This window comes from Sarcophilus harrisii, chromosome 1 (assembly GCF_902635505.1).
Source record: "Sarcophilus harrisii chromosome 1, mSarHar1.11, whole genome shotgun sequence".
NCBI classification, from domain to species: domain Eukaryota; kingdom Metazoa; phylum Chordata; class Mammalia; order Dasyuromorphia; family Dasyuridae; genus Sarcophilus; species Sarcophilus harrisii.
This window is the reverse complement of record NC_045426.1, coordinates 61486550-61500881: the sequence shown is the minus strand read 5'-3', so window position 1 is coordinate 61500881 and position 14332 is coordinate 61486550. Positions and strand designations below refer to the sequence as shown.

Sequence of the window (14332 nt, the reverse complement as noted above, 5' to 3'; positions counted from 1 at the left end):
AAGGGCAAAATAATAGGAACTGACTAGATACAGAAAGAGTACAAGAATCCAACTCAGCCAACTGAACGTTCTTCAGAGTTGATTATTCATTTATTCTGAGAACTTTCATTACATTCTGCACCTGCACATTATCAGTTGAGTGTGTGTATATATGTATGTGTATGTGTCCTAATGAAGTAGCACTTCACCATCAAAAAAATCTGTATTCCATTTAATTTTATCCATGACGCAGACATTCACTTGGCAGTTCTACTGTGTCTTGTGAGTGCAGGACAAAACTCTTGTGAGTTGGGACCCAGGCTGACACCTCTTTTCCCCATGTTTACATGAATGCTAGCTACTCTTGGAATACAGACATGCAGATGGAGGAAAGGTATTGAAAAGGAGAACAAAGGGGGAAATGAGGATTTGAGTCATCTGTTCTAATGAAAAATGAGAACTAAAACCAAAAAAGGGTTTTTCTATCTCTTCTTTTTCAACAAGACCCATAACTTCACCAGTGCAAAAAATTCCATTGTAGATATGCCAACACTAGGAACAGATCATCAATTTTTCTTATAGCTACTAGTCTTAGTTATCTGGGCACTGAAAGATTAAGTGACTTGGCCAATTATGTATCAAAGGTGAGACTTTGTACCCCCTTGATCCTAAGTTGGCCCTCTATCTAGCTCAATTTTCCACAAATCCAGGCAAAATCCCTCTACCAAAACCTCAAGAGTTTAGTTTGGAAGAAAAGGGTTAATAAAAACAACTTCTGGATAGTAATGAAAAATTGGATTAAAAACAGCTGAGACTAAATCTGAATCTAAATTTTTTTTGCTTATTTTAAACAGTTAAAAGAGTGAACACAAGCTGGAGATATCAGAGATACCTATTTAGCAACAGAACCAGCATGACTAACACATGAAAAGCATAAGACATAGGCATTTAATCTTTGCCTGAATTGTGATATCTAACCTCAGTTACAAAGAATGTAACCCTGACTTGGAATCTCAGAGGTCCAGAGTCAGTAAGGACCCCAGCTTCCATGTAGTCCAGTTGACACCTCAACAGGATTCTCCCCCCAGAGCATCTGAGACAAATGGTTATTCTGACTTTGCTCAGACTTCTCCAGTAAATCCATAATCCACTGCTTTCAGAGACCTCCCAGTCTGCTTTTGGACAGCTCTACTCATTAGAAATTGTATATTCATATACAAGCATACTTCGAAGATATTGTGGGTTGGGTTCCAGACCACTGCAATAAAGCAAGTCACGTGAAATTTTTGGTTTCCCAGTACACATAAAAGTTATATTTAACTATACATTTTAAATATATGTGTATATATTTATATACATACCTTAATGAAAACATATTTTATAATTTAAAAAATTTTAACCATCATCTGAGCCTTCAGTGACTCATTATCTTTTAACTAGTGGTAGTTCTTGCCTCAATGTTTATGGCTCAGGGTAGGGATTATTGAAGGTTGGAATGATTGTTGCAATTTCTTAAAATAAGACAACAATGAAATTTGCTGCATTGATAGACTCTTCCTTTCACTTAAGTATTTAGAGGCCATTGTAGGGTTATTGATTAGTGTAATTTCAATATTTTCCCCTCAGGAAATAGGGAGACCTGAGAAGGAGAGAAGAAGGGTGAAGCAGAACACACAAGACATTTATTAAGTTCACTGGGTTATATGATCACGCTTCTTGGCACTCCAAACAATTATAATATTAACACCAAAGATCACTAATCACAGATTGCTATAACAGATGAAATAATGATGAAAAATTCTGAAATACTGTGGTAATTATCAAAATGTGACAGAGAGATACAAAGCGAGCACAAACTGTTGGTTTTAGTCTTAACTTAGTTGCAGGGTTGTCATAAACCTTCAGTTTGTAAAAACAACAGCAACAAACAAAACAGCAAGAAAATGGAGCACAATAAATGACGTATGACTGTATAGCCAGAATCTATCTACCTGTGATCTCCCACTAATGGTCTTAGCCTTAGTCTCTGAAGTTGAGAAGAACTAATCCCCCAAACTACAGCTAGGGCAGATTGACCCAGACTTTGTTCCTAGGAGCCTATAACACCTCACCATCATCATCAGTACCACCAGAACCAACCACCACCACCGTTACCTCCACTACCATCCTACATCATCATGATCACCAATGCTACCATCAACACCACCACTGTCATTACCAGCATCTTGATCATCACAATCATTATCCTCCTCATCATTATTATCACCCTATTGGCCATTTGAACAGAGATTTAAAACTTGCTTTCTCCTGCATTAAGATTATCATCCTGTGGCAGCTAGATAATGTAGTAGATAGAGCACTGGCCCTGAAGTCAGGAGGACCTGAGTTCAAATCCAGCCTCAGAAATGTAACACTTTCTAGCTGTGTGACCCTGGGCAAGTCAGTTAACTCCAATTGCCTTGTCAACAATAAAAAATAAAATTAAAAAAATATATATCATCATCTTTATGCCTCAAGCATTTGTTGTCCTCAGCAAGATCTACTTCCCTTCCTTTTTATGTCATAAGCTTTCCCAGATCCTATCTTATTCTTCAACCTTTTTTGGGGAGGCATATGTGCTTCCTAGTTGGTGGGTTGCCAGAAAAACACCCATGATCCTCAGTTATTATTGTCTCCAATTCCCCTTGAATTGTTCTCAAGACTACCACCATGGCCCCAAAACTGGTTTTTGCCTCTGATCCTAGTAATGACCCTTCATGTCGTTCCTAGGCATTTCTTTTTTCATTCCCCAGTTCTTTCAACCCATGCTTACATGGTATGATTTTGAATTTCAAATAGAACAGTCTCCAGATCCTTCACTATCCCACTCACTTTCTTTAGACATAGTTATATCCATACAGATGATGGTTGACACAAATGTACATACTGGCAATTAGTCAACAAATATTTGAATAACTACCAACATTTAACTCCTGAAAGATGTTTAAACAGGGGTTAACGAGTGCCCTCTTTATCAGGTTTGATAAGTGAGGCTCCAGGATCACTAAGGCTAAGAAAAACAAATCAAATCCACAAAAGGAAAGCTTTAGGTAATAACAAAAAAGCAGAGACACTTGTATTTTTCCAGCATTTTGGAGTTTACATATCCCTTAATATTAAAGTGGTGGCACAATAGATAGAATGGTGGATCTGGGGTCAGAAAGACTCACCTTCCTGAGTTCAAACCTGGTCTCAAATATGTTTTAACTGTAGGACCCTGGGCAAATCACTGAATTCTGTTTACCTCAGTTTCCTCATCTGTAAGATGAGCTAGAGAAGGAAATGGCAAAGCACTCTAGTATCTCTGTCAATACAACATTTAATGGGGTCACCAAGAGTCAGAAATGACTTAAACATCCAAAGAACAGCACATTCATGGTCTCCTCACAACAGCAAAGGGGAAGAGGTAGACTAAGTATTATTACCTCCATTTCACAGATGAGAAAACCAAGACTCAAAGTTAAATGTCTTGCCCAGAGTCATATACATGGTAAAGAGCTCATCTAACAAAAAAGACACAATTCCCAGCTTAACCAAATAACTCTTCTGTTTTCTTCAATGAGCTCTAGACCAATCCTCTCAACTAAGGAGGTTGGGACAGCTCTCATCTTGGAGGTCCCTATTGGATTTGTCATTTGGAAACCCGATATCCCCATGCATGGATGCTTGGGAGGCATGAAAGGGCAGATCTGCCTTATTATTTCTAAAGCTGAAAATGACAAATGCCTTCTAGGAAAGGTCCTTTATAAAGTTAATAATATGTTACGTAATAATATATAAATACTATAAATATAGTTATTATAGCATAATGCAATTATAACAAATATACAATAATAAACATAACAAATATGATTATAATAAATAATTTGCCTCTCTGCCACTTATTTGGCCATATCGCCAGACTCTGGGATCAGATGCCTGAAATTTGGCAGGACTGCTAGTAGACAGAAATCTTTTTCATTTTGATGTAAGAATATTCATGGTTTTGGAAAGACTTGAATGTCACACTAAGGAAATCCATCATTGGAAGGGCTCTCAGCCACCAACTATCTGGTTCATTTCTACCTGAGAAGGAAACCTTTCTTAGGACATTCCTAATAAGTTGATCATTCAGCCTCTGCTAGACAATCTCCAGCAAGAGGGAATTCCCATGCTGGCATGGGGCAGTCCTCTTCCACATGGGGAAAGCTCTAATTCAGAGGAAGTTTTTCCTCATAGGAGCAAAGTCTGCTTCTTCAGTTTCCACACATGCTCCTAGCTCTGTAATCTGGGGCCAAGCAGAACAAATCTATTCCTTCCTCAACATGACATACCCCTAAATCAAGTAACCTTTTGTGTGTTATGGATCCCTACAGCAATCTGCTGAAGCCTAGGGAGCCCCTCTCAGAACAATGTTTTAGAATGAAATAACTAAAATACATAGGATTTAAAAAGAAACTAAAGATTAGCAAATAAATAAATAAATAAATAAAAATGTAAATTTTTCCTTTCCAAGTTCAAAGACCCCATGAAATTTATCCACAAAATCCAGGTTAAGAATGAATGAGTGGATACAGCTGTCCTGGGGCCCTCCTTAAAATGGAAACATTACATATCCATGCTCCAAAAACTGAAGACGGCCTTCTCTTCTCCTAACTAAACATACCCAGTTCCATCAATCAATTGGTTCATGGCCCTCCAAATCATCTCACCATCCTGGTCAACCAGCTCTGGACACTTTAGTTCACCCAATGTTCTAAAATGATATAAACTCACTATTATCAAAAGATATTTATGTAACTCACAGGTACAGTTAAAAGTTGGAAAGGAAAGTCTTCTTTCAACTCTACTGCCAATTAACTATTTAACCTAGGGTAAATCACATGCTCCCCAAGTTTCCATTTTCTCATGTATAAAAAGAAGATACTAGAATGGGTGATTTCTAATGAGCTTTCTATCTAATAGACTAATAGACTTTCGACTTTTGAACTTTGAGATCAGTTAATCCAATCTTCTCATTTTGCAAAGGGGGAAACCAAGGCTCAGAAAAACAAAGGAATTTGCCAAAGATCACACAAAAACCAAAGAATCAAAACCCAAGTTTCTGATGCTCGATTCAGTATTACTTCCCCTATATCACTCTATAAATCCCTAGATAAAGGACACTGAATGACAGAGGGAAAACTTATTCAGTTATGGGCTTATTAAAGACAACAGAACATTGTTTAAAGTGGATATTTCTCCTATTCTCCTCTCTTGCTTCAAAATTTCAAAAGATCCATGATTTAATTGATACCTTACTCCCATAGCTAGCTAATAAAATTCATAGAATTCTAGAATTTGGAACAAGAAGGGTCTTTTGAGGTCATTTAATTCTAACCTGTCATTCCGGAAAGGAGGAAATTGAACTCCAGCCAATCTATTTTATGAGTATGAACAAAAGGAACAAAATTCCTTTGTGCTGTTTACCCCTGACCCAGATTACTCGACTAGTTTCCCAAACTCCTGACTTAGAGAGCTGTCGAGAACATGAGAAATTGTGATTCTTCTAGGATCACACAACCAGGATGTATCAGAATTGAGACTTGAACCCAGATCTGAGACCAGGTCCCTATAAAACAACATCTACTCTACTATGCAGCCTCTCATAAATGGATTTCTGCTGTTTCTATTCTCCCAAGGGATACTCTACAACTATAATCAGTGTTCTCCAAGATTAACTTGAGTCTTTGAAGAAACTCTAAGGCTTTCACATCTTCATACTACTTCTTCATTTCCATAGACATTTCAACTACAAAAGGCTCAACTCTTGGCAAGAGCCTCCCCTTTACGAATGATGCCATTTTCTTTCTCATTATTGGTATTGAAATTACAGATTTGTCTCTGTAGTTCTTCTCAAAAAGTTGTCTGAACCAACTAGCTCAAGCTGGGGAAAAGACAGACACCCCTCTTGTGTTCCTGCTTCCTTATCAAGGAGGGTAATAGGAAGAACTAGAAATATAGTGCATGGTTTGTTTCTCTGCAATTTCCTCTTCAGTCCACTTTGTCTTCCTTGTCCGTTCTGGGATGAACCACCGTCAGGCCTAATTAGTGAGCATGAGATGGCATTCTCTGACCTCAGCTTTCTGCTAAAGCTGTCAGGCAAGTTTTCTCTCTGGAGACCACAAGATGTCAATCACACTGACCTCTAGCTGACAACATTTTTAAACTTAGTTCCATAAAAGAAAAGCTTGTGATTTTTATCAAAGGATGGTAGACTTAGTGCTTTGAGGGCATGGAATCCAGTATCTGAAATTTTATAGATCAAAAACCTGAAGCGTAAAATGGCTTGTTCCCAATCATAAAGCTAGAGTGAAGTGAACAGAATCAGGAGAACATTGTACACAGAAACAGCAAGATTACATGATGATCAACTGGGATGGACTGGTTCTTCTCAACAATTCGATGATTCAAAGAAATTTCAATACACTTGAGATGGAAAATGGCATCTGCATCCAGAGAAAGATCTATGGAGACTGAATGTAGATCAAAGCATAGTATTTCCACTTTTTTTTGTTTGTTTGATTTTTCTTTCTCATAGTTTTTTTTCTCTTTTGGACTGATTTTTCTTGTACAACATGACAACATGGGAGGATATTTAAAAGAATTGTGTGTGTTTAAACTTTTTCAGATTGTTTGCTATCTTGGGGAGGGAGGAAGTAAGGGAGAAAAGGAGAAAAATTTGGAATATAAAGTCTTACAAAAATGAATGTTGAACTCTGAGGTACCACTACACACCTGTTAGACTGGCTAAGGTGACGAAAAAATAATGATAAATTTTGGAGGGGATGTGGGAAAACTGGTTCACTAATACATTGTTGGTGGAGTTGTGAACTGCTCCTACCATTCTAGAGAGCAATTTTGAACTATGCTCAAAGGGCTATAAAACTGTGCATACCCTTTGATCCAGGAGTGTTTCTACTGTGTCTGTATCCCAAAGAGATCATAAAGGAGGGAAAAGGACCCATGTGTGCAAAAATGTTTGTAATAGTCCTTTTGTGCAATAGCAACGTACTGGAAAACTAAGTGGATGTCTATCAGTTGGTGAATGGCTGAAAAAGTTAAGTTATATGAATGTTATGGAATATTATTGTTCTATAATAAATGATCAATGGGATGATTTCAGAAAGACATGGAGAGACGTACATAAATTGATGCTAAGTGAAGTGAGTAGAACCAAGAGAACATTGTACACAGCAACAAGATTATGTGATAATCAATTCTGATGGACTTGGCTCTCTTCATTAATGAAGTGTTTCAGGCCAATCCCAATAGACTTTTTTTTCTTGCTGAGGCATTTGGGGTTAAGTGACTTGACTAGGTCATACAACTAGGAAGTCTTAAGTGGCTAAGACCAGATATGAACTCAGGTCCTACTGATTTCAGGGCTGGTACTCTATCCACTGTGCCACCTAGCTGCCCCTCCAATAGACTTTTGATGGAGAGAGACATCTGCATCTAAAGAGAGGACTGTGGGGACTGAGTGTGGATCACAGTATGCTCACTGTTGTTGTTTTGCTTGGTTTTTCTTTCTTTCTCATTTTTTTCTTTTGTGATTTGATTTTTCTTGCGCAGCATGAATAAATGTGGAAATATGTATAGAAGAATTGCACTTACTTAATATATATTGGATTACTTGCCTTTAGGGGATGGGGTAGGGGAAAAGAGGGAGACAAATTTGGAACATAAGGTTTTGCAAGGGTGAATGCTGAAAACTATTTTTGCACGTATTTGGAAAAATAAAATACTATTGAAAAAGAAGAAAGGAAGAAAAGAAATCATATCACTAGTAAATGACTGAGGCAGGATCTGAACTCAGAAATTCTTAAATCCAAGTTCAGTCAAACCAAACTGATGTTTTGTTTTTTTTCAATTACTCCCCAATACAACTTGTTTTTAAGTGGCTCTAAGCAATGTCTATTCTGCAATGTTTTTGCCAAAAGTCTTTAGTCCTTGTTTAATATAGAGTTTCCATAAAAAAAGAGCTATTGTTGGGATCAGGAGATGGGTTCAAATCCTCCCTCTGATACTTATTTCCTCTGTAAGTTGGGATCAGTTTCTCAACTGTAGTGTCTACATCTATAAAATGAAGAGAAATTATCTTAGAAATCTAGCTCTAACCCTGTGATTCCATGTTTGGAAATCTTTTGTTGTGGAAAAGGAGCAGAAAAGATGACCCCAGAAACTATTACTTTCACTGGCATGGCTGACCCAGACAACCAATGTCTTTGCAATTTCACTCCAAAGGATTTTTCCATTCTAACAGTGGATAGTGAACATTAGTCTCATATCCCAGATGGATATATCACCTCAGGCACCTACATTTCAGTAAAATAGCCTCATTTCCACTCAACCAAGAATCTGTAATTTTACAGTCTCCAAGATTTGTTTACTTGATGGTCCATAAAAACTCCTTAAGTCAAAGGCAATAGTATGTAAACATCTGAAGGCCTCAATTATTCTTTTCAATTCCTTGGGGGGGCTTATGCTCCCGACAGATTCCAACAGTGTTTTTAATTTCAAGAACAGAGGTCAGCAACCCCCTTGGCCCCACTGCAAGCCACAAGAGAGAATTCTGGGGTGGGAGAGAAGGGTGGGAGGGAGTCCTGTTTAACCTAAGACAGAGTCGGCTGAAGAAAAGGGAGATATGGATTAAAAAAAAGTTCATGTAGAATGAAAGAAGAAAGAACTAACAATAGGATAACAGGAATTTTGAGTTGAACTGAACTCTGCAAGTCATTTAGTTGAAACCCCTCACTTTGCAAGCAAGGAAACTGAGGCCTAGAAATTTTAATTGACTTTTCTGAGATCACATAGCTCACATATATAAGAGCAAAGGCTTAAACTCACTTCTTTTGATTCTAAATTCAGTTGTATTTCTGAGGAAATGGAATGTGAGAGGATAAATTTGGATGGAAAGGGGGGCAGGAAATATCTAATGTGGGGGTTCTTTGTCTTTTTTTGTTGTGGATTCTTCTAGAAGTTTGTTGAAGTATATGTGCCCCTTCTCATAATTATAGTGTATGAAATAAATACAGATGACCAATTATATTAACATATAGTTATTGGTGGGGAGTGGAAGGGGAAGTCATTTATCCCAAGTTAAAAACTCTTGATTTCCAAAGGAAAGCAGGGGTTGGGAGGGAATAGAGGGGAAGGAAAAGCTTAAGGTTATTAGGTACAAGTTAGAAAAACAAGGTAAGGTTAAAAGGGAACCAAAACTCATCATTTACAACTTTTTTCTTGTAACAAATGCTTGTTGACTGACTGATGAATTGTTAGAGGCTGAAGACTAATTCTGCAATACTAAGCAAAAGCTGGGGATGGGGAAAGGATGAAGATATTTCTGGGCTTTTGGAAGAGGGGCAGATATCAATGTGTCCCCTCAATCCTCTCCTTCCCCCAGGCACAAGCCTGATATTGTACAGCTGTGCTCACACCTGTAGCCCATTACAGCCACCAGCTGCTCTGCCAATCACCCTCCAGCTGTGAGCTTGTCAGATCTGAAGCACCGGGTTATACTATAAAACTTCAGCCTCATTCAGGTTCCTTGAAATTGGGGGGGACAAAGGGGACTCTTCACTCATCCAACTGTTGCTGTTGTTAATCCTCGACTCTGACCTTCCAGTGAGTCTGACAACTCACTGGAGAAGGAGGCCTGGGTTCTGGGATCCTCATCAATTCTTGTGAAAAACAATCTTTTTCCTCCAATTCTTTAAGGATAAAGAAGTGCAGAGAGCGCTTGATTTAGAGGCAGGAGAGAATTGGATTTACACCTCATCTCTGAAACATACCAAATGTGTGACCAAAGACAAGTCATTTGGGTCTTGCTAAGCCTCAGTTTCCCCATCTGTAAAATGAGAATAATAATCTTTATATTAAATTACCTTATGGGGTGGTTTGCAAGAATCAAATGGGCTCATGGAAGTAAAATTCTTTAAACATTATAATAAAGTCAGAAACCCATGATTTCACTGGGACAGCATTCCCTTCACTGAGCTTCTATAGACCTTAGTAGATGGTGTTGGCTTTGGCCAAAAGAAACCATTCTCTGGTCCCCCTCTTAGGACAAACTCCAGATTTAGCTAAATTGCTCTTTCAGCTGTAGGTACAATCTATTTTCTGGTCCAAACTTGGAAGATTCACGATTCACTAAAAAGAACATGGATAGACCAGAATTTCAAATCATCAGCTTCAATTTTCTGGGTCTCAATTTTGTCATCTGTAAAATGAGGGAGTTGGTCTCCAAGGACTCAAAACTTATAACATTACGGCTCTTTCTGGCTTGAAATCATTGCTCTTTTTTCACTCAACAGGTCCTGCCAAAAATGTACATCTTTAGGGCCACAAAGAACTTCATGAGCATTGTGAAATTTACTGCCAAGGCAGTGATATGGTATAAACTGAGACCCAGAATAATATGTGGAAGTAATGAGATTTCAACTCAGTTCTTTGGGCTCCATGCTAAGCACTCTTTCCATTATCCCACTCTTTTACTGGCCAGGTGGCTAGTCTTACTCTTAACATGGCATTTGGGCAAAATAACATAGCAAGCCTGGGAAGACCCCGAGAAAACAGAGCTGTAAGTCTTGAAAATATGCCCCACTCGTAGTTTTGGCAAATTAATAAGGAATATTTAGAATGATATTAAAGATGTTGTTAACTTGTTCTGATCCCATTATACCACTTAACCTTCTGGGACTCAGTTTTATCACTAATAAAATGAGAGACTTGGTTGTCCCCTTATAGATTTATGTAAGAGTTAATGCCATAAAATACTCCACTATATCCTTCACAATATCCTCTAAACTGGCACAATTTATCAAGGTTGTGGAGTAATGGGAAGAGAATGGGATTAGGCTGAAAAGGTCTGAGCTCTTAATCCACTGATGTACTATGTGATTTTGGGCAACCCCTCTTCCCTTTTCTATGTCTCAGTTTCCTCATTTGAAAAATTAGAGGGTTGAACTATGAAATGATGTCTATGGCAGCATTTTGTAATCTAAAAGTATCACACAAATACAGATTGTTATTATAATATAACTCTGAATACTATAACATCAGTATTGTAAAGGAAAAAAAAGAATCATTCTGACAAGTATAAGAACTTTGATCAACACAATGGTCAATCATGATTCAAGAGGATTAAAGAAGAATGCTATGTACCTCTAATATACTGAGTAAGAAATTTTGGATATGGACATGTGTGCTGATTTATTTTGCTTGACTATGTGTTTATGATACAAGGATATGTGTTTTTTTACTTTGATTCTTTTGGGAGGGGGAGTAGAAAAAAGAAAAATGATTGACACTTGAAATAATTTTAATTATTCTTTGAAATGATCAAATTACATGATATCTCAAATCTATATCAGTACTACCATTTTATGAGTCCATGATTAGGAACTCAGTTTATTGGGTGGGACAGAGAGGAGGAGGGGAGGGTGCCATTATCTTTGAGACTCTAATTTGTATTTTAAAAGGACAATAAAAGAGAACCGTGGCACAACATCGCAACCAGCTTCTTGCTCTACCAGCCTCTTCTCTTTCCTTCACAAGCTCATACATCCCTGACATGGTACTAGTTCTACTCTCAAAGGAGCACAATTTCTGGCTATCTTTATCCCAAACTAAAAAAAAAAAAACCTACCCAACACATATAATCTTTGGTTTTTGGTCTGCCTACATCTCACCCTCCATCTATTGGGAGCTAAACCTCTCAACTCTTAGATTACTGGTGCTACCGGGAACCAAGAACTGGGGGTTTCTCGAAGGCCCTCTGAATCTCCAGATACCAGAAGCTTCTGCCGGTCTCCAACTGGTCCCTCCCCATGCTCAGGTCACAGAGCAGAGACTCTGCTTATCAAACACTCTGTTTCCACATCCAATCTTTTGTGCACTGCTGAGCCAAGGTTTCCGGGGTTTGGCTCTGAATCAAGGAAAACATAAGGCAATTCTATTGTAGTCAGAGCCTTTACAAGGAGAAACAGCTCCCTCTGGTACTGAATTCCCATTCTTAGCAAAGGATCATGAGTTTGCAGCTAGAAAGGACTTTAAAAAATATCTGCACCAATCCCTTCATTGACTATAGAAGGAAACTAGGACCACAGAAACTAAGTGACTTGTCCAACAGATAGGAAATGGCTGAGCCAGAATTTGAACCCACATCCTCTGACTATAAATCCAGAAGTTTTTCCATCATGGTCAATCAACAAGCACTTATGCATCAGAAACAGTGGAGATACAAAGAAAGGTAAAAAACAGTATCTGGTCTTAAGGAGTTCACATTCTAATAAAGATACAAAAATTTAAGCCCAATTCTTTTGATGCTGAATACAGTTTTCCTTGTTGAAGAAATGGAACATGGAATTTTCCACTATGTCCTCCAAGTCCGATTAGAGTTCTATTAGTCTTCATGGATCCAGCAGTATACCCAGTTACAACAGGTTAGTGACTTAATTGAGGGAAAACAAAAAAGCCCAGAATATGACCCTTCTGCCTGAAATACCACCATTAGCATTTTATTCAAGTGACTCATTTCTTTCTCTGAGCTCCTCTTTTAAAATACAAATTGTTTGGTGGACTCAATCATTCAGAAAATAAACATGTATTGAGCACTTTCAAGGTGCCAGCCACCATGCTAAAGGCTGAAGAGGCAAAGAACAGTGGGGAAATATTTTTATGAAAATAAAGTGTTTTTTTTTTCCTTTTGATGCCTTTACTCTGGCATCAAGGAATTAATATTTTTATCAGTGACTTGGATAAAGGCATACATGTCAAGCTTAACAAATCTGCAGATGACACAAAACCTAGAAGGGCAGCTAACACATGGAAAGGCCATCAAGAACCAAAAAGATTTGACAGACCAAGAATACTTGGCCCCAAAGGCCAAACTCAAAGGGGTAATAGGTAGATTGGAAAAAAAATACCAATTTAGACTTGCTGTAAGAATACATTTTCAAATAATTAGAGCTATCCAAAATGAAACAAGTTGCCTTGGCAGGCAGCAAGTTTCTTCTCATTGGAAGTCTTTCAAATAAAGACTGGATGACCAATTTAAGGCTTCTTTTTCAGGAATGAATTAGACTAGATGGCTTCCAATTATGAAATTCTATGCTTCTCTGAAGCTACTGCTGCTTATAGGACTACGCCGAACAAATCTAATCCATTCTCTCTATAGGACTTCAAATGCTTGAAAACTATTTCCATTTTCTTCCTCTCACCTCAACTCTTCTCTTTTTTTTTCAGGATAAACACCCCCATCTGGTTCAACCAATTCTAACATGGCACAATTTTACAATTCTTATCATAATGGTTGCCCAATTTTTAATGGTCTCCAGTTTATCAGTGCCTTTCCTAAAACATGGCACTCAATACTAAATATAATATTCCAAATGTGATCTGCGAATAAATTTGCCCAATCAACTAAGGAAGGTTAGGGAAGTGGGGGATAACTAAAGACAGTAAAAGATGCTCTTCTAAGCCTCGTGACCCATGGGAAGTCTTATATTATAAGAAGGAGAAACCTGGCCTAGACATTTTGGGAAATGGAACATTAAACCAAGACAAATGATCATAAACCAACATGGAATTAGGGAGAGAACTTCCTATAAAGCACAAGGTGGTGATTCTTCTTCTGGAGGCCTGAGAGACCTCAAGTATGTCAATCTGAGGAGTTAGGAATAAGAGAAGATTTTAGAAACAAAAATACCTAGATGCATATTTTGAGTTGTGATACAGACAGAGCCCAAAATCTAGAGATAGAGAGTTGATTCCCCAGGAGAATAAAAGGGTATTGCTATCTACTGAAAGCTAAAAAAAAATCTGTAAAATGTGAGGGCTGCAAACAGAGCAAATAGGATAGCAAAGGGACTATAATAGGGATTAGCAATTAGAGGCATATATGAAAGTTGCCAGAGATGTCAACTACAGGAGAAGTGAATCTATGTAGACAGCCAAAAGAACAAAGATATGGAAAAACAACTCCCAAGCATTCCAAGTCCTAAAAATAACAATTCTGATAGGTCTCTAAAAGGAGGGTTGCTCACTATTAAAAAATGATATTTTAATAGCTCATAATAGTTGTGTTTATATTCCTTTATCTTTAAATTAACCTATTCGTGTTTTGAAATTTGTGAAACTGTATGCTTATAAGGGGAATTGGTAACTACTCTTGGGAGGGGGGAGTGGAAAATAGATCAGATATTGAAGCTTCATGTTATCTGGGTGAGGGCAATGATCCAGAGAACTGAGAAATACCCAAAGTGCACTTTGGCCCTTTGTGTCAGGAGAGGAC

The 14332-nt window shown here is 37.9% G+C and overlaps 1 protein-coding gene across 2 annotated transcripts in view; it reads right to left on the bottom strand.

Moving 5' to 3' along the window:
• The window catches only part of FBLN2 (fibulin 2), a 206034-nt gene that overhangs the window by 98918 nt on the left and 92784 nt on the right, over positions 1-14332 (bottom strand). The window lies entirely within an intron of this gene.